The 26112-nt window shown below is 38.8% G+C and overlaps 1 protein-coding gene across 2 annotated transcripts in view; it reads left to right on the top strand.

Annotated features, from left to right (window-relative positions):
• PCDH15 (protocadherin related 15) overlaps positions 1 to 26112 on the top strand; it is a 2123136-nt gene that overhangs the window by 397887 nt on the left and 1699137 nt on the right. For both annotated transcript variants that reach the window (XM_033941002.1, XM_033941006.1), the window contains exon 2: positions 9916 to 9982. The gene's annotated coding sequence lies outside the window, so the exon portion shown is untranslated. The remainder of the gene's footprint in view (positions 1 to 9915; positions 9983 to 26112) is intronic.

A 26112-nucleotide genomic window follows, 5' to 3' on the forward strand; every position in this document is an offset into this window, starting at 1 on the left:
ATCTACTGTGCATTGATATACTTTTCCAGCCATCTCTAATAAAGACTTCATGCACTTCCATACACACTAAATTAAATGTGTTATTTTTAATCTACATTTATTAACCAAGGGCTCAAGATGGATCATGAAACAATAAAACATTGTGGCTAAAATGCAGCAGCTTACATTCATACCTACTCAGGAGCTTGTGTAAATGTATACAGTTGAAATACATCCATAGGTGTATATTTTTCTTAAAATTGAGAAAAGGTTCCCTATTAAGATGAAGAAAGGTTAGCTCCATGAATTAGCTGAAATTATCCAATGTATATTCCAAAAGACAGCAGCATTAATCCCTGCTCACATGCTCATGTTGCTTGGTCTCTTACTGAAAATGACAAGTACAGCAAAAGATAGGCAGTGCAGCACAACGAGTCCATGGATCAAGGCACCAAAAATCAGGCCAAATAAACAAAAAATGTGACAGGTACAGCCTGAGGTAGAGAAGGAGAGGAGTTCGACTTTGTGATTGTATATTTTAGGGTAAACATACTAATAGAATCTGAAGAATGGTAGAGAAGCAGAAACGGGCTGAACAATAACAGCTAGAATGGCAACAAAATCCAGAGTACTTAGTGGTGAGAGAGATTTGTGTTTGTGTCTGTTTTTTTTTATTTTGAGGGACAGTATTCATCTTGTGGTGGTCTATGTTTTTTAAAAACGCTGATTTAGTCTGAATTAGTTCCTATCTGGCACAGACACTGAAAAGCCAGGATTTTCATAGCTGTCATAAGTTATCCAGAGGCAGATGAAATTCAATGCTGGTATCCAGATAACTATATGGGCAAGACAGGATAACTAATTTTGTGGTCTTACTTCCCCCTAGTGTTTTCTGGTCACTGGCACGGAGCGTCAGCTGTGCCTAGGTCATTTCCTGTTTTGCTGCGACTCTGTTCCCAGACTGTCCTAGCACTAAGTGGAGAGTCACAAGAAAAAACAAAGGAAGGAAGAAATCCTATGTCGCGAGGCCAATCTCCAGACAAAACCAAAAGAATTGACCCAATGATCTCCACAGACAAATCCAAGAAGAAACAAAAACCAATGTGGAGAAATGATGTTCCTGAGATGGACTTTATTAATATTAAAATAATATTAAAACTTGGCAAACCACATAAAAACCTCTAGGGCGCAGTCCACAGAAAGGTTTTGGATCCTAGACCCAACATGGTCCGTGTTTCGACAGAATGTCTTCTTCAGGAGTCCCTATGAAGTCCTATGATAAAGATATGTGGATAAAAATGCCAGTTGGAAATAAACTGATCGATAAAAGCTGTGTGCAGGATGTATCTTTACCATAGGACTTTATAGGGACCCCTGAAGAAGACATTCTGTCGAAACACAGACTGTGTTGGGTCCAGGGTTCAAAGATTTTCAGCAGACTGCGTCCTAGAGGTTTTTATGTGGTTTGCTAAGTTTTAATATTAATAAAGTCCATCTCAGGAACATCATTTCTCTACATTGGTTTTTGTTTCTTCTTACAAGGCCAATCTCCCCCCCCATCCCCCCACACACACACAAAAGAAGTGGACCAAGAAATTTCCTGCACACAACTGTAACATATAAAACACTTTTGGGGGGGCAAAGCAACAACAGATAAAAAGACCCAACATGGGGCTATGCTTTTGTAGATAACCGCCTGCTTCAAGGGTCACATGTGTTATTATGTCAAAAGATACCAAATAGCAAAGTCTGTATCCAATAGCACCTACACGGTGTTAAAGAGAAAAAAAAAAACCACAAACTGTCCCATCTCACAGCTACTTCTGTTTTCCTGTGCTTTTGCAACACTAGCTGTGAGAAGGACAGTTAAAAAAAAAAAAATTGTCTTTCTCTTTAGCACCTTGTAGGTGCTATTGGATGCAGACTTTGCTGCAGTTGTCTGGGTTTTACTGCATTTGAATTAGTGAAACCGACATTTCAGCCATCATACTGTGGCTTTGTTCAGGGTGTACTGAGAGGTCTGCAGTTTGTTTTTATATATAACAGATCCTCAAACCTGATTGGCTAGGATTTGATGTAATTTCTGCAGGAAATTGAAGCAGGAAAGACCATTGGTCACAAATTTGTATAGGTTTGTCCAATAGCATTTGAATGAGGCAGGAAAGGTCACTAATTCTACAGGGTGTTCTGCCACAGTATGTAGATTTGGGTCTTCTTTTCCAAAGGTGTGCTAAGCGTTTTAGCGCATGCTGAATCAACGTGTGTGCTAACTACTTATGCGTCCATAAGATAACATGCACGTGTTAGCATTTAGTGTGTGTTTGGCGTGTGATAATATTTAGTGCATGCTAAAAAGCATAGCGCACCTTTGTAAAAGAGGGGGTTGGTTGCCAGCATTGAAGTTGCCGTTGAAGTTTTGTGTGACTTTTCACTGTATTCAGAAAGTGTTTGTGAATAGAATTAAATGGGTTCAAGTCTGTATGGATGCTCATGGACATCATTCCATTACATTTTATCTATGTACTAACCTCCTCTTTTACAAAGGTGCACTATGCTTTTTAGTGCATGTTAAATATTAACACACGCTAAACACTAATGCGTGCATGTTATCCTAAGGACGTGTTAGTGTTTAGCGCACACTAAATCTGCGCTAAAATGCTTAGTGCGCCTTTGTAAAAGAGGCTCTAAATGCACAGTGACTTTCAGAACATTCTGTAGTAAGGACATTAATAGCCAGATACAGGTAAGTTGTGCTGCCCACCTCAGTAATGGACCAGAGTACATTACTGGCACATCTTAGAAGTAATGAAAGAAAAGACAGAGGACTAGCAAGGCTGAAAACACAGGAATATTTATTTTTCTTCTTCTTCTTTTATTTTTTGCTATACAATAGCAACTGCAGCATGAAAAATGTCTGTGAGCAACGGGAACTACAAAAGGATATATTGATTTGTGCAATTGCTAGGCCTGACAGTAAGGAATGCCCTTGATCAAGGATGGCAGTAGTATCATCCTGTCTGTTTTGAGGTATACGAAAACAGTAGAGCATTTCAACCAATATGAAGGGTAAGCAAGAACTACAGGCAAATCAGAAAATAGTGGGAGGCACCTTGTGGGCAGCATATAGAATTCTATGCACCTTATGATGAAAATGAATTCTGATGAGCCCATTGTAATTTCCACACTGTACTCTTAGGGGGGAATTCATCAAAGGGCAATAAGCGCATTAACACATGCAATCGCATTAGTGTGCAGTAACCACTAAAGACGCCCATAGGAATATAATGGATGTCTTTAGCAGTTAGTGTGTGCTATTGTGTTTAGCGTCCTTTGATGAATTTGCCTCTACTTCTGGCTAAGGTAGAGGGGAATAGCATCCATTTGATGAAAACAGACACAAAGGTCCTTTTACTAAGCTGCAGGAGGTACCAATGCATGCTTACAACAGGTTAAAAAGAAGTACCACGGGATGTACTTAGGAGTCCCAGCATAGTTTTGATATCAGCACACACATCCCATACTCTAAAAAAAAATAGTTTTTTTTATTTTTTTAGCGTTAGGGGTGTGTTTGGGGTTGGAGAGTAGACTGCCCTGCGCTAATCAGTTAGAGCAGCAACATCACCATACACTGATTAGGATGTGGCCATTAATTCAGAAAATAGAAAATGTAGCCATTTTACATGTATCTGTGTGTGTGGTATGTTTGGTTGTCTGGTTTGTGTTGTATCCTTGGCAGGGAGATGCTGAGGACTGGGTTCCTTCAAAATGGAAAACAAAGGGGGAAGCTGGGAGAATAGAGATGATTTTCTTGTCACTCCAACATACTTTGGGGATATTTTGCTTATTTAGTCAGGGGGGCTGGCGCTCTTCCAGTCCTGCGTGACCTTTGTTAGCTGGCTTGCTCTTGGCGGGAGGCACAGGGTTCCTTCTCTTGCTCTGTATTACATGTATCACATGTGATGTTGTTAGCACCTGTTGTATTTTTTTCTAGTTCGTATATTTGTTAATTGTGTTATTCCTGTTCTCTTGTTGACTCCTTAATAAAAATGATATATTTTTTTTTTAAAAAGTAGCCTTAGTATGCAGGAAATCCATTTGCTAATAGTGACACAGGCCACCTTTAGCATAGCTTAGTAAAAGTGCCCCACAGTTTATAAAACAGTGTACTTTCTCCTTAAGACGCATACTAGAAAAGTCTGCCAAGGATGACAGCTCCCTAGTTGATATAAACTATAGAAGTAATTTTATAAAGGCTGTTTCTGATGTAAAGAACTTTTATTTTTGTAAGCAAAAGTATAGGTTTAAAAGTATGTGCAATGACAAAGACATTTTAACATAGCCTATGTGTAGGCATGTTCTTGGGGAGAGTATGGGCAAAGTCACAATTTACATGCATCGTAAGTTTTGAACAGACCAAACAGTTTCATTAATTTTTCTGCCAAGATAGTAGAGTAAGTCACGATCCCATTTCATGCATTTAAAACTTCTTAAACTGCACAATCTACTATCCTTGGGGTTGTACAACTTAACAGACACAATGTAAAATATTAAAATAAAAATAAGGACTAAAACAAACAAAACAACAGAATTCAGTCAAAATACATATGAAAAAATCTTGGTCTATTCAACATATAAAAAGCTTCAGTTGAGAAATCATTCAAAACTGCATCAAAATACTTGTAAAAAACCCAAAAACCTCCATCTTAACTGTAGAGGCAAGGCATAAGAACATAAGAATAGTCTTACTGGGTCAGACCAATGGTCCATCAAGCCCAGTAGCCCATTCTCATGGTGGCTAATCCAGGTCACTAGTACCTGGCCAAAACCCAAGATGTAGCAATATTCTGTGCTACCGATACAGGGCAAGCAGTGGCTTCCCCCGTGTCTTTCTCAATAACAGACTATGAACTTTTCCTCCAGCAGCTTGTCCAAGCCTTTCTTAAAACCAGCTACACTATCCGCTCATACCACATCCTTTGGCAATTTTATGAGTGCAAAAAAATTTCCTACTATTAGGGCTCCTTTTACAAAGCCGTGCTAGCGGTTTTATTGCATGCACTGGATTAGCATGAGCTAGCCGGAAATCTACTGCCTGCTCAAAAGGAGGCAGTAGCGGCTAGCGCGTGTGGCAATTTAGCGTGCGCTATTCCGCTCGTTAAGGTCCTAGTGCGGCTTTGTAAAAGGAGCCCTTAGTTTTAAAAGTATTTTCCTGTAACTTCAAGTATCTCCTAGTCTTTGTAATTTTTGACGGAGTGAAAAATCGATCCACCTGTACCCGTTCTACTCTACTCAGGATTTTGTAGACTTCAGTCATATCTCCCCTCAGCTGTCTCTTTTCCAAGCTGAAGAGCCCTAACCGTTTTAGTCTTTCCTCATACGAGAGGAGTTCCATCCCCTTTACCATCTTGGTCGTTCTTCTTTGAACCTTTTCTAGCACCACTATATGTTTCTTGAGATAAGGATACCAGAATTGAATGCAATACTCCAGATGAGGTCGCACCATGGAGCAATACAGGGGTATTATAACATTCTTAGTCTTGTTAACCATTCCTATTTTAATAATTCCTAGCATTTTATTTGCTTTTTTGGCTGCCGCTGCACATTGGGCGAAACATAAGAACATAAGAACATAACATAAGAACATAAGAAGCGCCATCTCCGGATCAGACCTTCGGTCCATCAAGTCCGGCGATCCGCACACGCGGAGGCCCCGCCAGGTATACACCTGGTTTATTTTATAGCCACCATATCTTTATATGCCTTTCTCAAGGAGATATGCATCTAGTTTGCTTTTGAAGCCTGGGACTGTCGATTCCGCAATAATCTCCCCTGGGAGAGTATTCCAGATGTCCACCACTCTCTGTGTGAAGCAGAACTTCCTGACATTAGTCCTGAACTTGTCCCCCCTTAGCTTCATTTCATGTCCTCTTGTCCGTGTCAAATTGGACAATGTAAATAATCTTCTCTGCTCTATTTTGTCGATTCCTTTCAGTATTTTGAAAGTCTCGATCATATCCCCCCGCAGTCTCCTTTTCTCAAGGGAGAACAATCCCAGTGTTTTAAGTCGATCCTCATATACCAGTTTCTCCATACCCTTCACTAGTTTAGTTGCTCGTCTCTGCACCCTCTCCAGCAGTTTTATATCCTTCTTTAGGTAGGGAGACCAATGTTGGACGCAGTATTCCAAGTGAGGTCTGACCATTGCCCTATAAAGCGGCATTATTACTTTCTCCGATCTACTCGAGATTCCTTTCTTTATCATGCCCAACATTCTATTTGCCTTCTTTGCCGCTGCCGCGCATTGTGCCGACGGCTTCAGGGTCCTATCTATCAGTACACCCAGGTCTCTTTCTTGTTCACTTTTTCCCAGAGTTGCACCTGTCATTTTGTACTCGTATTCCTTATTCTTACTGCCTAAATGCATTACCTTGCATTTCTCCACGTTGAACCTCATTTGCCATTTCTCCGCCCATTTTTCTAACCGACACAAATCGCTCTGGAGTTCCTCACTATCCTCCTGCGATCTGATTGCCCGGCAGAGTTTTGTGTCGTCTGCAAACTTGATGATCTCACTGGATGTTCCGTTTTCCAAGTCATTGATATAAATATTAAAAAGGATTGGCCCAAGTACCGAGCCCTGGGGTACACCACTAGTCACTTTCTCCCAGTCAGAGAACTTCCCATTTATGCCCACTCTCTGCTTTCGGTTTTCCAGCCATTTGCCTATCCATCTTTGTATATCTCCCTCTATGCCATGGCTTTGTAGTTTCCTTTTTCTTGGGCTCTAATTCCCAAGGTGGATCCTAGCATCCGGTAACTATGATTCAGGTTATTCTTCCCAATGTGCATCACTTTGCATTTGTCCACATGAAATTTCATCTGCTATTTGGACGCCCAGTCTTCCAATTTCCTAAGGTCCGCCTGCAATTTTTCACAATCCACATGCATTTTAACAAGTTTGAACAGACACAAGAGAAGTTCACATTCCAACTTCGTTTCCCCCACAGTGAGAGGTTGCAAACTGAAAAAACATCATGAATTCCTTCTCTCACACCAAGCAGCATCATGGGGTAAAGACCTAGAACAATTACTTTCGCCCTCTACTTATGAGGAATTTAGGAAACGTCTAAAAACACACCTGTTCCTAAAACATCTTGACAACTGATCCACTTATCTCTTTCCCCTCAATAGTGACCTTTTGATCACTTTTCTCCTCAACAATGAATTTCCTGTCTAATTACTTCTCTTTCTTCTTCCCCTCTTGAATTCAGTCAATTTGTACCTTTGCTTAATTATTTGTAAACCGCATAGAACTTCACGGTATTGCGGTATATAAGCTGTTATTATTATTATCTGCAATTTAATCACCTCACTCGTCATTCCAATTTCTAGATCATTTATAAATAAGTTAAATAGCACCGGTCCGAGTACAGACCCCTGCAGCACTCCACTGTTTACTCTCTTTCATTGAGAAAAATTACCATTTCACCCTACCCTATGTTTTCTATCCATATTTTAAGGTCGACAACATAGAAAATCCAGATACACATGTGCCCTTCAGTCAGATTTGTTGCCTGGTGACCACACAGTGAGGAATACTCCTTCATGGTTTTCTTGATATGAAATAGGAGTAGCTAACATTGACTCCCTTTTATCAAGCTGCGTTAGGGGTTTTATCGAGGGATGCTGTGGTAAAAGCTCCAACCCTCACAGAATTTTATCACAGTGATCCTTGATTTAAAAAAACCCTAACACAACTTGATAAAAGGGGGGCATTGTCTTCACCTAAGGCATGGAGGGTTAGGTGACTTGCCCAACACCACCAGGAGCTGCTGTGGGATTTGAACATGGGCCCTTCCAGTTCCCAGCCTTATGCTCTATTAGGTTACTCATCCGCTCCAGCATAGAAGATAGAAGATCAATATTCTTCCAGTTTTATAGCATGGAATGAAAGTACATTAAAAAAATGTGTACCTTGATGGTTGGTAAACATGTAACATAAGAACATAAAAATAGCCTTACTGGGTCAGACCAATGGTCCATCTAACCTCAGGGCCTCAAGTGAAATCCAAACTAACCTATTCCCTAACCTCCATTCCCTAATTTGTTATTATTCTGTGTAATAAAATAGCACCATTTATGCGCCAAAATGCTTTGAATTATCTGCTGGTACTTGCATTCAATTCCGGCTGGTGTAAATACTGACACTCAACTTTCAGTGCAGGGATCAGCTCTAAGCGCTATTCTTTAAAGGGCACTTATCCCAGAGCACCCTTTATAGAACAGTGTTTAGTGCTGATTTTTTCCAGTGCTGATTTTGCGTGCCATTTATAGAATTCCCCAATATGGCTTTATTTTGGACTACCCAAACCTAGCCCAGAACACGCATTCCATATGAAAAAAATGCTATATTTTAAGCATATAGATGCCACATGACCATATAAACCTCTGTTGGCTTTTGCACCCATTATCAAACATAGGACCAGCTAGAACGTGTTACAATCCATCATATTTTATGTACTCCTTCACCCTCGTTTACATGAAAATAATTGGCTTATGGAGACAGCCCAAGTCCTAGATGAGATTGTACAACTTTAATTTGATGAAGAAAGGATTACTCTCAGAAGCTTGTCACAGGTAAATATTAAGTATCATGATTGTAGCAGGTTTCCGGGTCTGGCCACGTAGACGTGGTGAGACCCAGAAACCTGCTACAATCATGACGCTAGCCGTGGAAGCCTAAGAGAGCATTAAGTATCATCTCCAATTTGTTTCTTAACCCTTATTTTCACATATTTATGTGAGCTATCCTAGCAACCACAAATTTCTGTATTTTGCATTTTACTTCCATATTACATCAAAACTAATGATACTTCTGTATAATACAGAAGTAAAATGTTGATTGTACTGATGTAAGCCACTTTGATTCAAGCTTCTATTTCTGGAAGGTTATATACAAGTAAAATATAAAATTAAAAGCAAGTCCACCATTAGAACAACTACACTGGCTGCAGGTGGGAAACCCTATCCAATTCAAGATAGCCTGCATGGTTCATAAAGCGATCTATGGGGGGGAAACTCAGATGGACTAACCTCTTATATTAGAGTCCTTCATTCTTTCTTGAACTCACCAATATCGCAATGCTTCAAATTATCACTCCCATCGTCAAAACAAGTTCGGCAGAAGAAGATGTTTGAGACCAGTTTCCCTTATCTGATACAAACTACCAATATACCTAAGACAGCTCACTAGTTATCTAGACTTATGGAAAAATTAAAACATCTCTTCTCTCTATAGACATCCTCCTACCCTTCTCTTCTTCACCCAAACAACCACAAGACCGGGCTTAAACATATAAGTTGATCTAACTCTTCTGTAAACAACATGCCAATTGATCTAACTTTTATTGTAAACCACATTTGATTCCTTGCAGAGAACTGTGGTATATAAGACACTGTATTGTACTGTATATCATAACATGTCTTCAATATTTTTTGTAGCATTAGAAAATTCCACTGGCAGAATTTCTCCAAAGGCTTTGTCATTTCTGCAATTCAGCAGTTTTGCAGAATTGGTCATACATGATGAGAAAATTATTATATTCTTCCAGAATATGACTGCTATATTTGGCCAATTGTAATGTTTTATTAGAATTACTGCGTATAAAACATACCTTTAAAATATGTATTTACTTATTTGTTAAAACCTAGATTTGTACATAAGGTAAAGATGAGGAACATTCTGAAACAGTTATTATAAATTAAACTTATTAAATCATGCAGAATGGTTTGATTTATGGATTCAAGATTTACTTTTCTGAACTTCTTATAATTTTTCAAACAAGGTGATGTTCTGCAAGAAAATGAAATTAATGCATGCTGAGCACTTGAAATAAAAACCTTGATGTTGCATTAATCAATAATACTGTCTTCCAGGAAGATGGGGGCATAATTCAGCTGCTGCTGTAACTTCACTGGCGGACAGGGGGGATCAGATTATAGGGTGAGTAGAATTTACATTTTTCCCTAAGATTTATATTTATTAAATGATGATTTTTCCATGTCTTGCCTTTGCTTTATTAATGCAAATGAATAAGTTGAGTGCCCACTTAGGAAAAGTTGGCTAACCTGTTCCGAATCCAGATTGAACAAAGTATTACCCTAGAATAGGGAAACAATAGTGAGTACTTCATCTTCTGTGGGAAGAAACTTGTATCTTGAGATTCAAAGTGCCAGATCTTTCTCTTCTTATACATTTGCAATAAGCAGCCACTGTACCCAGTGTAGATTTATTATTCTCCATTGATTGCCTCATTCTGTTGGAGGACATTTCTGGCAGTAAAGTAGTATACCCATCACATCCATCCTGATGCGTCAAAGATCTGTCAGGTCGATGACTCTTTTTGAACTTTGCTGTTTCAGAAAAACACTGCTGAGTATTATAGGCACAAGTTTGACATTTTTGTAGATGAAAATCAATCTTCTTTTGTGTGTTATTTCTGAACAAGACTTGGCTGTGATTGCAGAATTGTCAGTTGTATGATACTGAAGAAAAGAGAACAGTAGTAGGTAGGGAAATTAACATGTTTGTTCAAAATCATAAGAGAAAATGTCAGATGGTTTATTAAAAATATGAACAGTAGCAATGTAGAAACAAAGATCCTTGCTAAATCCTGAAAGGCAGGGAAAAGTATATATTTGACTTAAATGAGAAGATAAATAATCTAAACAAACATTCAAGAAAGACGGATGTGGTTTTGTTTCGTTACTGTTTTTGTTTGTCTTTACATTAACATTGAAAAAACTAGTTCAGTTCAGTCTATGGCCCAAATATTATTTAATTAATAATACAATAAACATACAGGAGTGGGCCGAATTCTAGAAATCATGTTAAAAAATGAGTGCTAGAAAAGATCAGCATTAAGGCCTGGATTCTTGTCAGGATGCTGAAAGTTAGGCAGAGGTAGGTGTCCTATTGCTGCCTAACTTAATTTTTTTTAATTGGTGTTAAATGACATGGCAATTGATTGCATTATTTAAAACCAATTAAAAAGTAATTACAAAAAAAAAAAATGGCACTGCTATATGGCCTCCGGGACCATTGCCTAGGTCCCTGGTGGCTAGAGGCACATAGTTATGCCAAAGTCCAGAAGTTGATGTGGTTAGGTGTGGCACGGGACTTTGGCATCACTATGCTCCATTGGCCATGATTCTGATGGGACCCTAGGCACCGGAAATGTAGGCCTGTGAAACTTTGGCCTACATTTCAGACTCCTAGGACCCCATCAAGCCATAATTCTGGAAGCAGCACCTGTCAGCCATTGACAAACAGCAGCTGCTACTTAGAGAATCAGCCCCTAAGTGTAGGTCTATAAAAGGTGTTTCAGCATTTAGCATGCGTTGCTCAGCCGCGCAGCTTTGTAAAAGGACCCTAAAATTAAGTTGGCTGTACTTTATAGTCTCTGAAAAGATAGAATGGAGACAACATGGGTAAATTATCTAGGGCTGAATAAAAATTAACTCTCCACTCAATGGCTCAAATTCTGCACACATGAAGTTATAGGTGCAGAGAAAAGGGCTGGAATTAGGGGAGGGGGAATTCAGGAAGGCATGTTCAAATTTCACTGAGAGCAATTCCTCCATTTTGTACATGAATGAATGGACAATAGAATAACAAATGATCTAATGTCCCAGCTTCAAGATGATAGTGCCAGCATCTATTAGATTTAGAGCTATCTAATTTCTGTAAACGAACCGGGGTCCAAAATGCTCTATGTAACGGAAAAAAAACAGGTTTGTCTCATAGATGCATAGATGCAAAAAATTCATTTTTAAATTACTAATTTAGGTTGTGCTTGGATATTTGCCTGGTGTCTAGTGATGCCTAAGTTGAGGCGCCCTCTGATGCCTAACAATGACTACCTGAAAAGTAGGCACAGTTGACTTAGGTGTCGCTAGGCATCCGAGTTAGGAGCTGGTAAATTAGGCCAGGTAAAACCTGGCCTAATATAATGACACCTAGGATGCCTAGTGACACCTAAGTATGCCTAGGAAACCACTAAGTGTGATTCTGTAAGTGGTGCATGATAGGACATATTTTTGTATCTTTTTACAACATTTCCTTGGTCTTGGACATGTATTTCCTGGTTCCTGAGGGTCTTCCGTCTCTCCACACAAATCACTCAGTAATTGCTTGATACCAACACCTCGATAATTAATGCCATTCTGGTGTTTTTCTCTTTTACCTCTATATCTAATTTTCTGGCATCTAGATTTTTATCAGTCATAATGGAAATATCCAAGGTGATCATAATAACTTCTTTGTTTTCCACAATTCTCACAGGGCCATCACCTTGGCACTCACACCTTGTTACCACCCCACAACATCCACCAAATGCACATAAATAAATTGCAGAAACACCTATCTTTGTGGGTGTAAATTGGTTGCAGATTGTACCCAAATCCTTCTTATTAGAAGACTAGTTGGTGATGACCTAGCCTTTATCCCCATCCCATGTTACTTACTTGAAACCCCCAACAGTTATTAACTTAATCTTAAACTTCCATTAGAGTGGTCTCAAACTTTAAGCAACCAAGACATGGTGCACCTGCAACAAAGGGTACCTAAGACTCTTTGTCAACAAATCCTTGTTCTCTTATCTACCGCAGCCAAGCTCGTACCATTTTTAGATTTTATATAGCTTGTGTTTTCTTAGATTCACTATAGCATGTGTGTTATTGATACTGAAGACTTCTGTGTACATAACTGTATAACCCATTTTGGGTTCCTGGGGAGGACGGGCTATAAAATTAACTAAATAAATAAATAAGAGTGAACTTTGCGGTGATGCAAAGACTTTGCCTTGGTTTGATGTGGCGTTGCACCCGAACCTTTACTCTTTATACATAATTTCAACTCATTTCATATTTCTATTACTAAATATCTTGCCCACCATGGTTTATACCTTCCTGTCCTCCACCAAAGCTGTGACATATGCCCAAGAAACCCATAGTGCCTCTCACTTGCCAAACCCCACTTCACCCCCCATGAAACTCCCCCATATCCCGAACCTAGAGGTGATCTGGGGGTGGTACAAAAATGCTTTTCACTGCCACCCAAACCTTCCTAACACTTGTTCCTAAACCTCCCCACCAAAATACTCTCACAGCTTGCCAAAACCCAAACCCCGTTATATATTTCCTCTTATCCACCAATCAGCTCTTTCATTCACTGTTTCACATATCCTTCTCTGCCCATATACTGAAATCATGTCCTTGCTCATATTGTAACCTTTTCTTACCCACTTCCTTTCCACCTTTTCCCCCTACTTTATCCCTATACCTCACTTCCAGCCCTTTCACCTTGCCTTCCTAAACCCCATTCCATAACTCCTACTCAAGCTCCGGCAAAGTTATCAGCCCCCTTGATAAATCAAGGGGGGGGCACCTAATTCCAAAGCTTTTGCAGTACACTGATGTTGTAATGCTTACAAAATTTCCAATAAATGAGATATGTCACCTTGTGCATTTCCGTATAAAATATTTTTTTATGGCGTCAGCACTTTGCTGCCACTAGATTAGTAACTGTTTCTAGCTGTTTCTTACAGAATCTACAGGTGTCTGTTGTACCAGTTTTATAATGCTTGCTGGAAACCGTCTCATCCACAATTTACGTATCTTTAACCTTTGATGTGTCCGATGTTGATCTGTGAATTATTTATGGAGAAAGATTTTGTATTTCCTGCTGTACTTATGCATTTGCCACTTTATGAAGAGATTTACCCAATGCAGTGTACACCACAGATGCATTTTGTTAACAGAAATGTAATAAATGAGGTAAGCTTAAAAACATGTTCATGTTTATTAAAACATTTGATATACCGCCTACCAGTATCCAGTACCCAGCAGTTTACAATCAATAATAATACATAGTAAAAAAACAATAAGAATTCCATTAATAATATAGGACAGACCTCACCTCCATTCATATTAAGATTTTTAATAAAACAACCCAAAAATGGCAATTCCTCATCCTTTACTGTGTTTGTTGTATTTTGCAGACATCCTAGTAAATCTTTAAGATCCTATTTTCTTTCATATTAAAAGCTTTTTTAAAAAAGAAAATTTTGTTTTCAATGCAGTTTTAAATTTTATCGCAGAACAAAGAGTGGATATGTCCTAATAAAATTGGTGAATACTATATGTTACATAAGTCATTTAATATTATTCAAATATATATGGTTCAAACTCAATGACTCGACATGTACATATTTTGGCCTCAAACGGCCTGCCTCAGGAGTCTTAAGAGTCTTATGGGTGAAAAACGCCTACAAACACACAAACTTCTGGTGTTAATGATAAATATACGAAGCAGCGTCTTTGAAGGCAAGTGCGCGCCAAAAAACTAATTGGCGTGCATAAGACTCTTAAGACTCCTGAGGCAGGTCGGTTGAGGCTGAAACATGTACATGTCGAGTCATTGAGTTTTAATTGTATATTTGATGAGTAAAGGACTTTTCTGTAATAAATAGTGTTCACCAATCTTATGAGGACATCTTATGTTTGTCTTCCGTGAATACATTGTAAACTCTACAACTCTTTGTTTTGCGACTGAGTTTGTGGATTTGGTTCTTCTGTGCTTATCTTTGTTTTAAATTTTATAAAATGTTCCTCTTTTCTCATGACAAAAGGAAGGGTATTCTATAATTGAGGGGGTAGATTAAAAAAAAGGCTTTATTTCTGGTTGAGGCCCATTTTGCTCTTTTCAATAGAGGAGTCGTTAATCTAAAATCCTGTGTAGATCCCAAAACTCTGTTCGAGCAATACAGAATAACCATGGATTGAAAATATCCTAGATAAATGGAGGGGCATATATGTTTTTTCTTATCATACTTTGAGGCATACAAAATGGCATAAACTGACCAGATGACCATTGGAGGGATGAAAGTATGCCCTCATACTCCTGCCTCAAAGTATGATAAGAAAAAAAACATACAATACTCAATATATCATAACTTGAAACCCATATTGACACTATATAATAAATAAAAAACCACTAATTTATATTTGGTAATCCTTTTGTTTTCCAAAGAATGAGAGGTTAGTATGCTGAGATGAAACAAATTCTTTACTTTTAATTTACTAAAGTAAATCACTTTGATACATTTGAAAGACAGTATGTTAAATGTGAAATAAACATAAATTAAAATATTCTTTAACCCCCCCCTACCTTTTACTAAACCACACAAGAGGTTTTTAGTGCCAGCCAGCTTGCTGAATGCTCTGTGCTGTTCCGACAGTAATAGAGCTCCTATGAGTGTCGGACTAACGCCTCCTTAGAGCTTGCGTTAGTATTTTTTGGTTAGTGCATAGTTAGCGAGCGCTAATCTTTAGCACGTGCTAAAATTCAACCATAAAGACCATAAGGAAAAAACGCCTATGTCCACCAAATAAAGGAGATCTGTTAAAGGGAGAGCCTCAGTTGATCGCCCTACAGAGCCCCGTTTCATATCCTTCATCAGGGGCAAACTCAGGGGCATCGACACATCGAAGGGAGGTGCCCCTGAGTTTGTCCCTGATGAAGGATTTGAAACGGGGCTCTGTAGAGCGATCAGCTGAGGCACTCCTTTTACAGACCACCTTTATTTGGTGGACATAGGCGGTTTTTCTCAAGTTAAGTCCTTATGATTGAATTTTTATTTTTGATGACTGCTATTAATTTTCAGTTTTTGACCTAAAAGTAGACTGTTCTTGTCAATGATTTTATATTATTTAATGTTTCTGAATTCTTAGTGCTTGTTATGCACTTGGCACTTTGGGTAGGAAATGCCCAGGTGAACTTTTTCATTGATTGATAGAAGTTCCCACTAACTGATTGCACACCTGGTACGGGTTTATGAATGCTTTTGTGGGTGCTATTTGTTTAATATATCTAGGTACCCTCAGTCCCAACAAGCCCAAAAAGAAGTGAGAGTAGGCCTCTTTATAAGAAGTAGTAGATTTTTAGACCCCTCTCAATTAGAGTAGGCTTTATATATACATTAGATAGATATTTGTTCATTATGCTAATACATTGACTCTTAATATAAAATATTATGCTAAATATAATTGAACAGATAGTTATTGATGCTCAATGGTTTTAGTGCTACAATACTAGTGAAAGATGGAATGTGACATTTCAATATGTAAAACCTAATAAATCATAATTAAATAATTATGTAACTCTGTTTATGAAAATTAAACACTTTAAAACCTGATACACCAGTCTTACTCAGTTGATAATAAGAATGCATATTTTAAATTAGATGTCATAATCCTTTCATTTTCAGGCTTATGTTATAATCTCATGTGGTTGCTTAGGTTTTCCAAATATACAAGATCACCTTATGTTTTCTCTGCCTTCCAGAAAAATGCTCAGTGTAATCACCAGAAAGGACAGTTGTTTCTTTTCCACAGTTAATAGAGTTGTTTGCTCATGTCGTGTTCTCAATGCACAATTTGACTACGACTATAAATCCAAGAGGACCTTTTATTGAAGTTTAGTATTTATACTTAAGGCACCATAACTACAAAAGTTAAAAGTGCAGTAAATGCAAAGCCTGTGCTGCAAATGCAGGACACTCCAGGTGGTGGTCTTGCGTGAAATGGTTGCAGGTAAGAGGGATTCATCCTGGAGAAGGTTTGACTGAGGAGGAGGGTTTGATCCAGAGTCCCTCAGATCAGGGGTGATTGGTGGAGAGTTTTGCTATTCAGGAAGGATGTTGTGGGTTACAATGCCAACAAAGATTGTGTTATTATTCCTTGGGTTGGCACCACATTACATACATCTGCAACCATCTCATGCAAGACCACCGCCCTCTTTTCCAAGCATCTCCCCTGAGGGAAAATCCTCTCCCAATATATAGTGATGCCCCTTAAAACTCTTCTTGTTACTTGGCCACACATTTCCTTGTAGTCTAGTGTACAAAGTAGGAAAAGCCTCCTTTCACTCCCCTTCTAAATGGTGGATCTGACCCTTAGCAGTAGTCTTGTGGGACTTTGACTAAGTGCTGCAGCTGCCAAAAGTAAAGTGTATTGTTTAATGTGAACAGATTATTTTCCTTTTAATCTTCTAGCCTGCGGTGACTCAAGGCTGAAGCCATACGAGGGGGTGAACATAAGAATAGCCTTACTGGGTCAGACCAATGGTCCATCAAGCCCAATAGCCCATTCTCACGGTGGCCAATTCAGGTCACTAGTACCTGGCCTAAACCCAAAGAGTAGCAACATATGATGCTATCAATCCAGGGCAAACAGAGGCTTCCTGAAAAGTTCTCAGCCCAACCAAGAAGAGAATGATGTGGATATGCTTCAATCGATGATCTGAAACAATGTCAAAACATAGAATTTTGTTTCTGAAAATTGACACTTAAATAAAATAAGATAACACTCTTTTTAGCTACAGTGGCAAAACAACGCTAAGAATTTAGGAAGTTACACGCATTAAAATTCTCGGGGTTATTATAGGCTACAAATTAACATACCAAGATCACATAACACAAACAGTGAAAAACTGTTTTTACAAATTGCATATGATAGGTCATTAGCAAAGGTATTAGAACCATCAGCACTCAATATATGTATCCACTCTCAATATATGTATTTCGAAACTTGATTACTGCAATTCTCTGCTTAAAGGCATCACCCAAAAACAAATAAGGAGACTCCAACTTATCCAAAACATGGCAATAAAAATCATAACAAATTCAAAAAAGTATGACCATGTAACACCTCTCATAAAAAAATGCACATTGGTTGCCATTACCCCATCGTATCGCCTACAAGATAGTCTTACTTTAATTTAAGATCTGCCAATCTAATCTGCCCACCTTTTTGGACAGGTTACTTATCCCCTATGCTCCATACAGAACTCTGTGGTTATCCCTTAGAGCAGTACCATCCCTTAGAGCAGAGGTCTCAAAGTCCCTCCTCAAGGGCCGCAATCCAGTCGGGTTTTCAGATTTCCCCAATGAATATGTATGAGATCTATGTGCATGCACTGCTTTCAATGCATATTCATTGGGGAAATCCTGAAAACTTGACTGGATTGCGGCCTTCAAGGAGGGACTTTGAGATCCCTGCCTTAGAGTTATCGGCACAAGGCAAACTGAAATATTCTCGATAGCTGCGCCTCAATTATGGAATTCTTTGCCAATATATATTAGAGGAGAATCTATACTAGATAAGTTTAAAAGTTTTTTGAAAACGTTTCTTTTTAGAGATGCCTTCAGAAATTAAAATTTGCCAATCACTTATTTTTATAGGTCTTTTTTATTAAACAAATATACATCTGCTTTTAGCCTCTTCACATTGACCCTTCAATGTTATCTTTCTCAAAAAATTTGGAGTTCCACCCCCTGTCCCCATTGCTTTCTGTTAGTCTGTCTATTTTTTGTTAATATTTGTGTGAAATGTTATTACCCCTTTTTTTACATTTGTAATTCGCTTTGAAACTATGGGCCTGTTTTACAAAGCCATCCTAGCGGCTGCAGCGCGATAACGGCCCCGAAGCCCAAAGAGATTGTCACAACCCCAACCTTAAGACTAGGGCTGTGCCAGGTCAATCTCCTCCAAGTCCAAGCCTTACCCTGATAAGGGCTAATCAGAGTGACAGGCTAAGCTCAGACAAACAGATAAGGTCTGAGTTCCCATTGAACCACCAGGTTACAGAATCCTGGGGAGGGGAAGATGAGGGTGAGAACAGCCTGGAGCAGCAGGAGGTGCCTTACAAAAAAGAACAGCCTAAGAGGCAAGCTCACAGCTCAGCTAAGGCACAACTGCTGGGCCCAATTAAGGCTAATCAGAAAGCTCAGCAGAAGCAACAGGTTGGCTCTCCCCCTTAAAGGTTAGGGTGTGTCCAGCTTAGGGCTTTAGAGGCTCAGCTAAGAAGAAACAATTCAGTCTGCCCTGGGTCAGCCCAGAAGGAGGCTCGAGGGACTGGGCTCCTGAGTCATCACAGAGTCAGGACGTTGAGATGGCAGATGTTACCACTGTCCCTGAGACCAACCAGCCAGCCAGCCAGGACACCATAGAACTCATGGATACTTACCTGGAACCAGAGGAAAGCTACATGGATCAAAGCTAAGTTGGACTTTTTTGCTGTTTTTGTTTGCTTTTGAATCTGGTTTTCTTTTGGGGCTGTCTGGAAGCACCAGGCAAGTGCAGGCAGCGTGAGCAGTGCTAGGTTCAAGGCTGCAGGTGTGCCTTATTGCCTGAGACAGTGAAGAAAGTGTTTTGTTGAACATTTTTACTTTTGCCTTTTTCTCTGTTTGGATGGGACTTTGGGGCTGACCGGGTGAAAGGGGTAGTAGTGGGGAGAATCCACGTAAGATCCTCAGGGCGGGATTGTGGGGCCAATTTTTGGCAAGCTTTAAATAAGTGGATTCTGCTACTCCCCTCCCCCACCAGCTGTTTGTTAAGTTGGCTGGGGAAGGCCTGTTAAAGACCAGGCATAGGCAGCACATTCTAACAGTGTTTAAAAACCATTGTGAATGACCAGTGTAAAGGCTGGGTGTTCCGGTAGCCGCATTTTGCCCTTTTGACTGTGGGACTGACAGGGCAAGGCTACAATAGAACCATTTTGGACTTACCTGCAAGAAAGGTGTGGGCAGTATTTTTTGTAAGCCCAAATTTTATGTTTATGTTTGAGCACAAAGCCTAAACTGTAGCTGTTTGCTACCGGAGAAATAAAGTTGGACTCAAGTTCTTTTTGAAACACTTTATTGTTCCTGACATTTGTTTTTCTTTATACTATTAAGAACCAGCAGGACCTTCAACTTCCTTTGAGGGCACGTCAAGGTCGATCTTTACTGAGCCCTGACCGGTGGCCATTTTGCAAAACCCGGCACCGGCAGGCTCACAAGATTTAAAGGGCTTCGGGGCTGTTGCCTTGTAGCAGCCGCTAGCAAGGCTTTGTAAAACAGGCCCTATGTTATAAGTGTTTGCATCAAATTTTAATAAACATGAAACATGAAGTTGGTTGGTTGGGCTGAGAACTTTTCAGCACCCCCTCGTATGAATAGCAAATCACTATGCTACTCAGCAAAATAAATCAGCACAGCCAAGATACCTGTCCCTGCTCAGCTTGTATTACAGAGGGCTTCTTTTAAAATCCTGTTAGCTCTATCATAATGCACAGTTTTTGCCATTTTATGTAATGGTTGCCCTTGGCATACCTTTTGGGAGAAGAAGGTGAATAAAATCAGATGCAAAGCACACAAATGCATGTGAGAGGAAGACCTCTTTACAAAAGTTCCTTTTATGACTGTGCACTTACAAAGGAAATAAAAGGAATTGTCACCGGGATTCAGAATTATTTTTGCTTTTGTGTTTATCCTTTTTTTCCCCCTTCTAAAAACCAGCATGCAGGTCTCTGCATAGCAACAAGGAAGCAGAATGTTTACTACTTAGATTCCACCCACTGCTTGAAAAGAGTTACTGCTAATGGCTGCTGTAAAGGTCTCAGATTTCCAGTGGTCAAATTAGTAAGAGTGAGTTGCAGGAAGATATGCAAGCTTTAGAACTTACACAGGACCTGAGAAAAAGAAGTCATATTTGGGATTTGAATTTATGTCTAAAATTTTGATGCATTTAGTAGTTTTTCGCTTTACTTTCTGTAATATTTTATGTGTAGGAATTCCCATTAACTGTGTCAAAACTGTTACAAATGTTTGAAAATGCAGCAACAATAGTACTGGTGGGAAAACATTGTGTTGAATCTACATTACCACTATTGAAAATGTTGTGTTGGCTTCCTATTGTGTATCTACTAAAATTTAAGATCCTAGTGTTAGTACACAAGGCACGTAACAGTAAGGTCCCTGATGTAGTAACTTTTTTTTTTTTTTAATTGATAATTTAGGTTGCGTACCAATATCCATCTGGCATCTAGCGATGCCTGTTGCAGATGTTCTGGGCCACAGGACACGTAAACATAAAACATTTCTGGCTGTATTCAAGTCTAGGCTGAAAGCTCACCTATTTGAGGTTGCTTTTAATCCCTAACTCCTATTCACCTGTTCAACACCCATGTCTGTTTTAATAATTCACACAATAAGTAATTCCTTAATCCCTTATTTGTTCTGTTTGTCTTCCGTGAATACATTGTAAACTCTACAACAGGGGTGTCCAACCTGCAGCCCGAGGGCCGCATGCGGCCCCGTGAAGTATTTTGTACTGCCCCGGTTGAGGGCGATGCAGTGTTTTCCTCTGCTGCACCCGGGTGTTTACCGTCTTGCCAGCTCCCTCCTCTGTCTTGCTGCAGCGTTTGCGCGGCCCCAGAAACATTTTTTTGGGGCCAATGCGGCCCAGGGAAGCCAAAAGGTTGGACACCCCTGCTCTACAACATAGACTGTTCCATACATGTTTAATATACAGCGGTACATACATCTAGTAGTGATATAGAAATGATAAGTAGTAGTAACATAGTTTATTATTCATTTTTATTTTTTGCTTTCTTTTTACTTTTCTGTTTTAATTTATGATATCCCTTTCTTAACTTTTAATATAAATTTTAAATTTTTATGTAAACCACTTTGATGTATGTTTGTATAAGGTGGTATATTCAATAAACAAAGAATTGTTCCAAGGCTTGATAATCACAAAAAACAATAAGGAACAATGCTGCAGAAATTTTTAACACCTTTTTAAACCCGAATGGTGCTCAGAATCCACGGATGGAATGGAAAAAGCTCAACATGGGGAGCAAACCCCTAAAGCATTTTTCACAGAATCTATCATTGCACCACCGATTTTGGTAGAAAGGTGATTAAATGAGGAAAGAGTTTCTTTCAATGCGACAACAGACTATAAATATTGGAGCAACATTTTTATTGGTGTATCCCTGCAAATGCATGGTTAGGTACTTAGGTGTTAAATATGTTTTTTTCTCTCCTAACCATCTGAAGGAATTTCTAGATGTTAAGCAGATCATCAAGGATTAAGGGACAATAATAGTAATGGGCGCTTGATACATTATGCCTTTCTTCTTTGCAGTATTCCTCTAAAGTTCTCTCTAATTTATGTTTTGGTCACCCCCTATTATTGTGGTCTAAGAAGGGGTTTATCATTATGATGATTGTTGTAAAAGTACTATTGTGTTGAAATTTTCTTCCCTGTATTCAATGTAACAAGAATTAATTCTTGTAAAATAAGATTGTATAATTATAAATAAATAAATAAAAAAAAAAAAAAGAAAAAACAAAAAAAAGAAAGGTGATTAAAAACCGGGGTAATATTGTTATATGTCCATAAAGTGAATAAATATCCAATGCGTAAAGAATTCAAACACAGTGAACTTAATCAGACTTAACTTAAATGTCCATACAGCGATGGTCCGGCAAGGTTCTTGCACGCAAGGTTCTTGCTGGACCATCGCTGTATGGACATTTAAGCTAAGTCTGATTAAGTTCACTGTTTTTGAATTCTTTACGCATTGGATATTTATTCAATTTATGGACATATAACAATATTACACCGGTTTTTAAGAAATTTTTAATCACCTTTCTACCAAAATCGGTGGTGCAATGATAGATTCTGTGAAAAATGCTTTAGGGGTTTGCTCCCCATGTTGAGCTTTTTCCATTCCATCCGTGGATTCTGAGCACCATTCAGGTTTAAAAAGGTGTTAAAAATTTCTGCAGCATTGTTCCTTATTGTTTTTTGTGGGTATATTCAATAAGCCATAAACCATGAAAATGATTTAGTGGTTATTAATTATTTTAAAGTGTGCTGGTGAACTGAATGTACTGTACACTAACAGTTGCACATCCCTGACCGCAGAGGTCTACACCGTTATCGCAATACAGTAGCGGTTAACACATTGCAGCAACTTTTTCTCTGCAGACCAGCTTTTCCAAAACTGCCAGGAAGATCTTTTACAGTTATTGTTTATGACTTTGCAACTGCAAACCTTCCCTTTATTAGCAAAATGCATTGTCTTTCATTAAAGTACATAGATCAACCAATGCAATTTTGAATCCCATGCCTGATGGGGACGGAGCAATTGAGGATCATTCCTGCCCCAGCTGCTAGACACTGGTGAAAACAGTAGTTCTTGGGAGGTCTTTGGGGAGGTGAGGTGTCTGGAGGATGAGGGCTGTGAAAAGGTCATCTGGGCTTGGACCATCTTTAGGGAAGGGATGAGCCTTAGCGTGGAGTGGGGTGAGAGGTCTGCATATCACTATAAATGCCCTGAGAGCATAGGGTTTCATATTAGCAGTCAAATGCTCATGGGAAGGAAAAAATAATGCTAACTCAAAGCTGATGTTGGTTTTCCCAAATAATGCAATTTTCAAGTTCAAAAGCAAGCTGTGTTATTCAGTTTCCATGATAATGAGGTGCTCTGCATACATTGCATGTATATGTATCTAAATTATTTTGTAGCATTTTTGTAGTATTATAATGTGCATTAAACTAAACTAAACCTTAAGTTTATATACCGCATCCTCTCCACGGAAGTGGAGCTCGGCACAGTTTACAAGAACTTAAAATTTAAGAAGAGAAAGGAAAAGTTTTACATGAGCTTATATATAGAATGGAAGAGTAAGGGGGAAAATAGAATTACATGTTAGAGAAGAGCCAAGTTTTCAGTTGATTGCGGAATAGTTGGAGAGAGCCCAAGTTTTGCAACGGGATAGTAAAATAACTCAAGAATTTGCCTTTTGATAACAGTTCCCTCTTAACTGAGCAGGAATCCACCAACAGCATTGCTGCTAGGGGAGAGGGGTGTTAATCAGTATTGCATTTTCAATCTCTAGGGACAGGAAGTTCCATGGAGTCCTGCAGAGCTTGTCTTTCCCTCACTACTGAAAATGTGATTCTGAAATGACACCCTCCACTGGCAGCGATGTGTTGGAGGACTCCTGCTCAGCTTAGAGAGAAAAATGCTTTTGATGTGTGCTAATTGGCAAAAATGATCATTATTCTCTTAACACATTGTAATAATTACTTCCTTAATTGGCTGGTAAGCATTTATTAGAAGAAGGTTGAATTCTGGAACGATCCATTAACCAAAAATCTATGGGATGATTTTAAAACCCTGTGGCTATTTTCCAGGTTTACAGATACAAGCTAATGTTCAAAGGGAAGTTCTCTGTGAAGTTTTCCTTTGAAGATTTAGTTATAAAAGGACCACCACAATTTTTTTTTCACCTGCTGTACAGTAGGTGTACTGTAAACGAAGTAAGGTACAAGGAGATTGTTTCTCCCTTTCCTTATTACATTACATTACATTAGGGATTTCTATTCTGCCATTACCTTGCAGTTCAAGGCGGATTACAAAATAATTATCAAGGATGTATTACAAAAAGATATCTTGTCATTTTCAAGGAGAGTAAGAAATGAGTATTGCTAGTTGTTTTGGGTAGGAGGCTTTAGTGAGAGGTAGGATTTGAAACTTGCGGTGTTATTTCTTTTTCAGGGATTTCTTTAAGAGTATGGTCTTTATTTCTTTTCTAAATGTTTTATAGTCTGGGGATGCCGTCAGATTGGCGATTTGATTGTCTAGTTTGGCTGCTTGAGTGGCTAGGAGGCCATCATATAGTTTTTTTCTGTTTGATCTCCTTGATTGTGGGGGGGGGGTGCATGGGGTGTGAGTTTTCCTATGTCTGGTTGAGGTGTTGTGTATGAGGCAAGTTGTTCAGATAGTTTGGGCTGTCTCCGTATAAAGTCTTAAATAGTAGACAGTAGAATTTAAATTGTATTCTTGCTGGAATTGGAAGCCTATGCGATTTGAGATATGCTTCTATAATGTGGTCATGTTTCTTCAATGAGTAGATGAGTCTCAGTGCTGTGTTTTGGATTGTTTGTAGTTGTTTTGTTATTGTTGCAGGGCAGGGGAGATAGAGATTATTACAGTAGTCTAGTAGGCCTAGTATTAGGGACTGTACCAAGAGCTGGAATTGTGTTTTCTCGAAGAATTTCCAAACTTGTCAAGTTTCTCATGATTGAGAATGATTTCTGTATTGTTTTATTGATTTGTGGTTGCATGGTGCAGCATCTGTCAATTGTTGTTCCTAATAATTTTAGAGTGGGCTGTATGGGGTAGTTGATTGCGTTGATTTCAATGTTGGTTATGGTTGGTATTTTGTTATTTTCAAGGAGGATGAATTTTGTTTTGTCTGAGTTTAATTTCAGTTTGTGATTTTTCATCCAAGTCGCTACTGTTTCTAGTGTTTGGTGTATTGTGTCTGTCATGGAGGGTTATTATCTTCTGTATTCAAAGCACATTTTGTTATTTGCACAGAAGAAATATCCATATAGGTAATATTAGCATATACAGTATAACATTTAATAGCATATATAATAAAGCACTTTTATGAGTTTCTTTCTATAAAACAGATTCCTCTGAATAGGAAACAAATTGGCTGAGAGAAAAATATTGATCTTGAAAAATGTTCAATTCTAAAACATTCCATTAACCATAATGAATTGTATTAAACAATAAATAGTAACCTTGTTGTGGGTTAAAAAGAAAATCAATCTAATCTAGAGTGCAAAGAGAAAGTAAATTTGAATAAACTAAAAATCCAAGTATTTCTAGAACTTTGCATATAAAAATATCAGTTCTTCAGCTGGCATAAATGCTCATGCATAAAAAAACACACAAAGATATATACCCAGTTATGCTCCCAATAGGCATCCAAACATAGGCAATCCATTATAAAACTGTCTTGATATGGGGCAATTCTATAATCTAGGAACACACATTATCGACTAGATTCAGTATCTGGGTTCAAAAAAAAAAAAATCCACACAGATTGCTAGTCTATAAACGGCAGTCTGAGTTGTGCCCCCTTTAGAGAATAGAACTTAGAGCTGATTTCATGCCACTTTGTGCATGCGGATATATACCAACCATAGGGAGTGGAACATTTTTTTGTTTAGGAGGGCCAAAAGCTCCACCCTAGACCTTACCCAAACTCTGCCCCAGACATGCCTAAGCTCTGCCTCATTCCCTGCCCATACCCTGCCCCAATAGTACTAATTGTAATGGCATGTTCTCCATCCCCCCTCCCTAATGCTTTCCTCTACAGTCTCCCTTTTTAAGATGCACACTAAGGGCTAGTTTCACTAAGCAAACCAATCGTGTATCGA

The sequence above is a fragment of the Geotrypetes seraphini genome, chromosome 4 (assembly GCF_902459505.1).
Source record: "Geotrypetes seraphini chromosome 4, aGeoSer1.1, whole genome shotgun sequence".
NCBI lineage: Eukaryota > Metazoa > Chordata > Amphibia > Gymnophiona > Dermophiidae > Geotrypetes > Geotrypetes seraphini.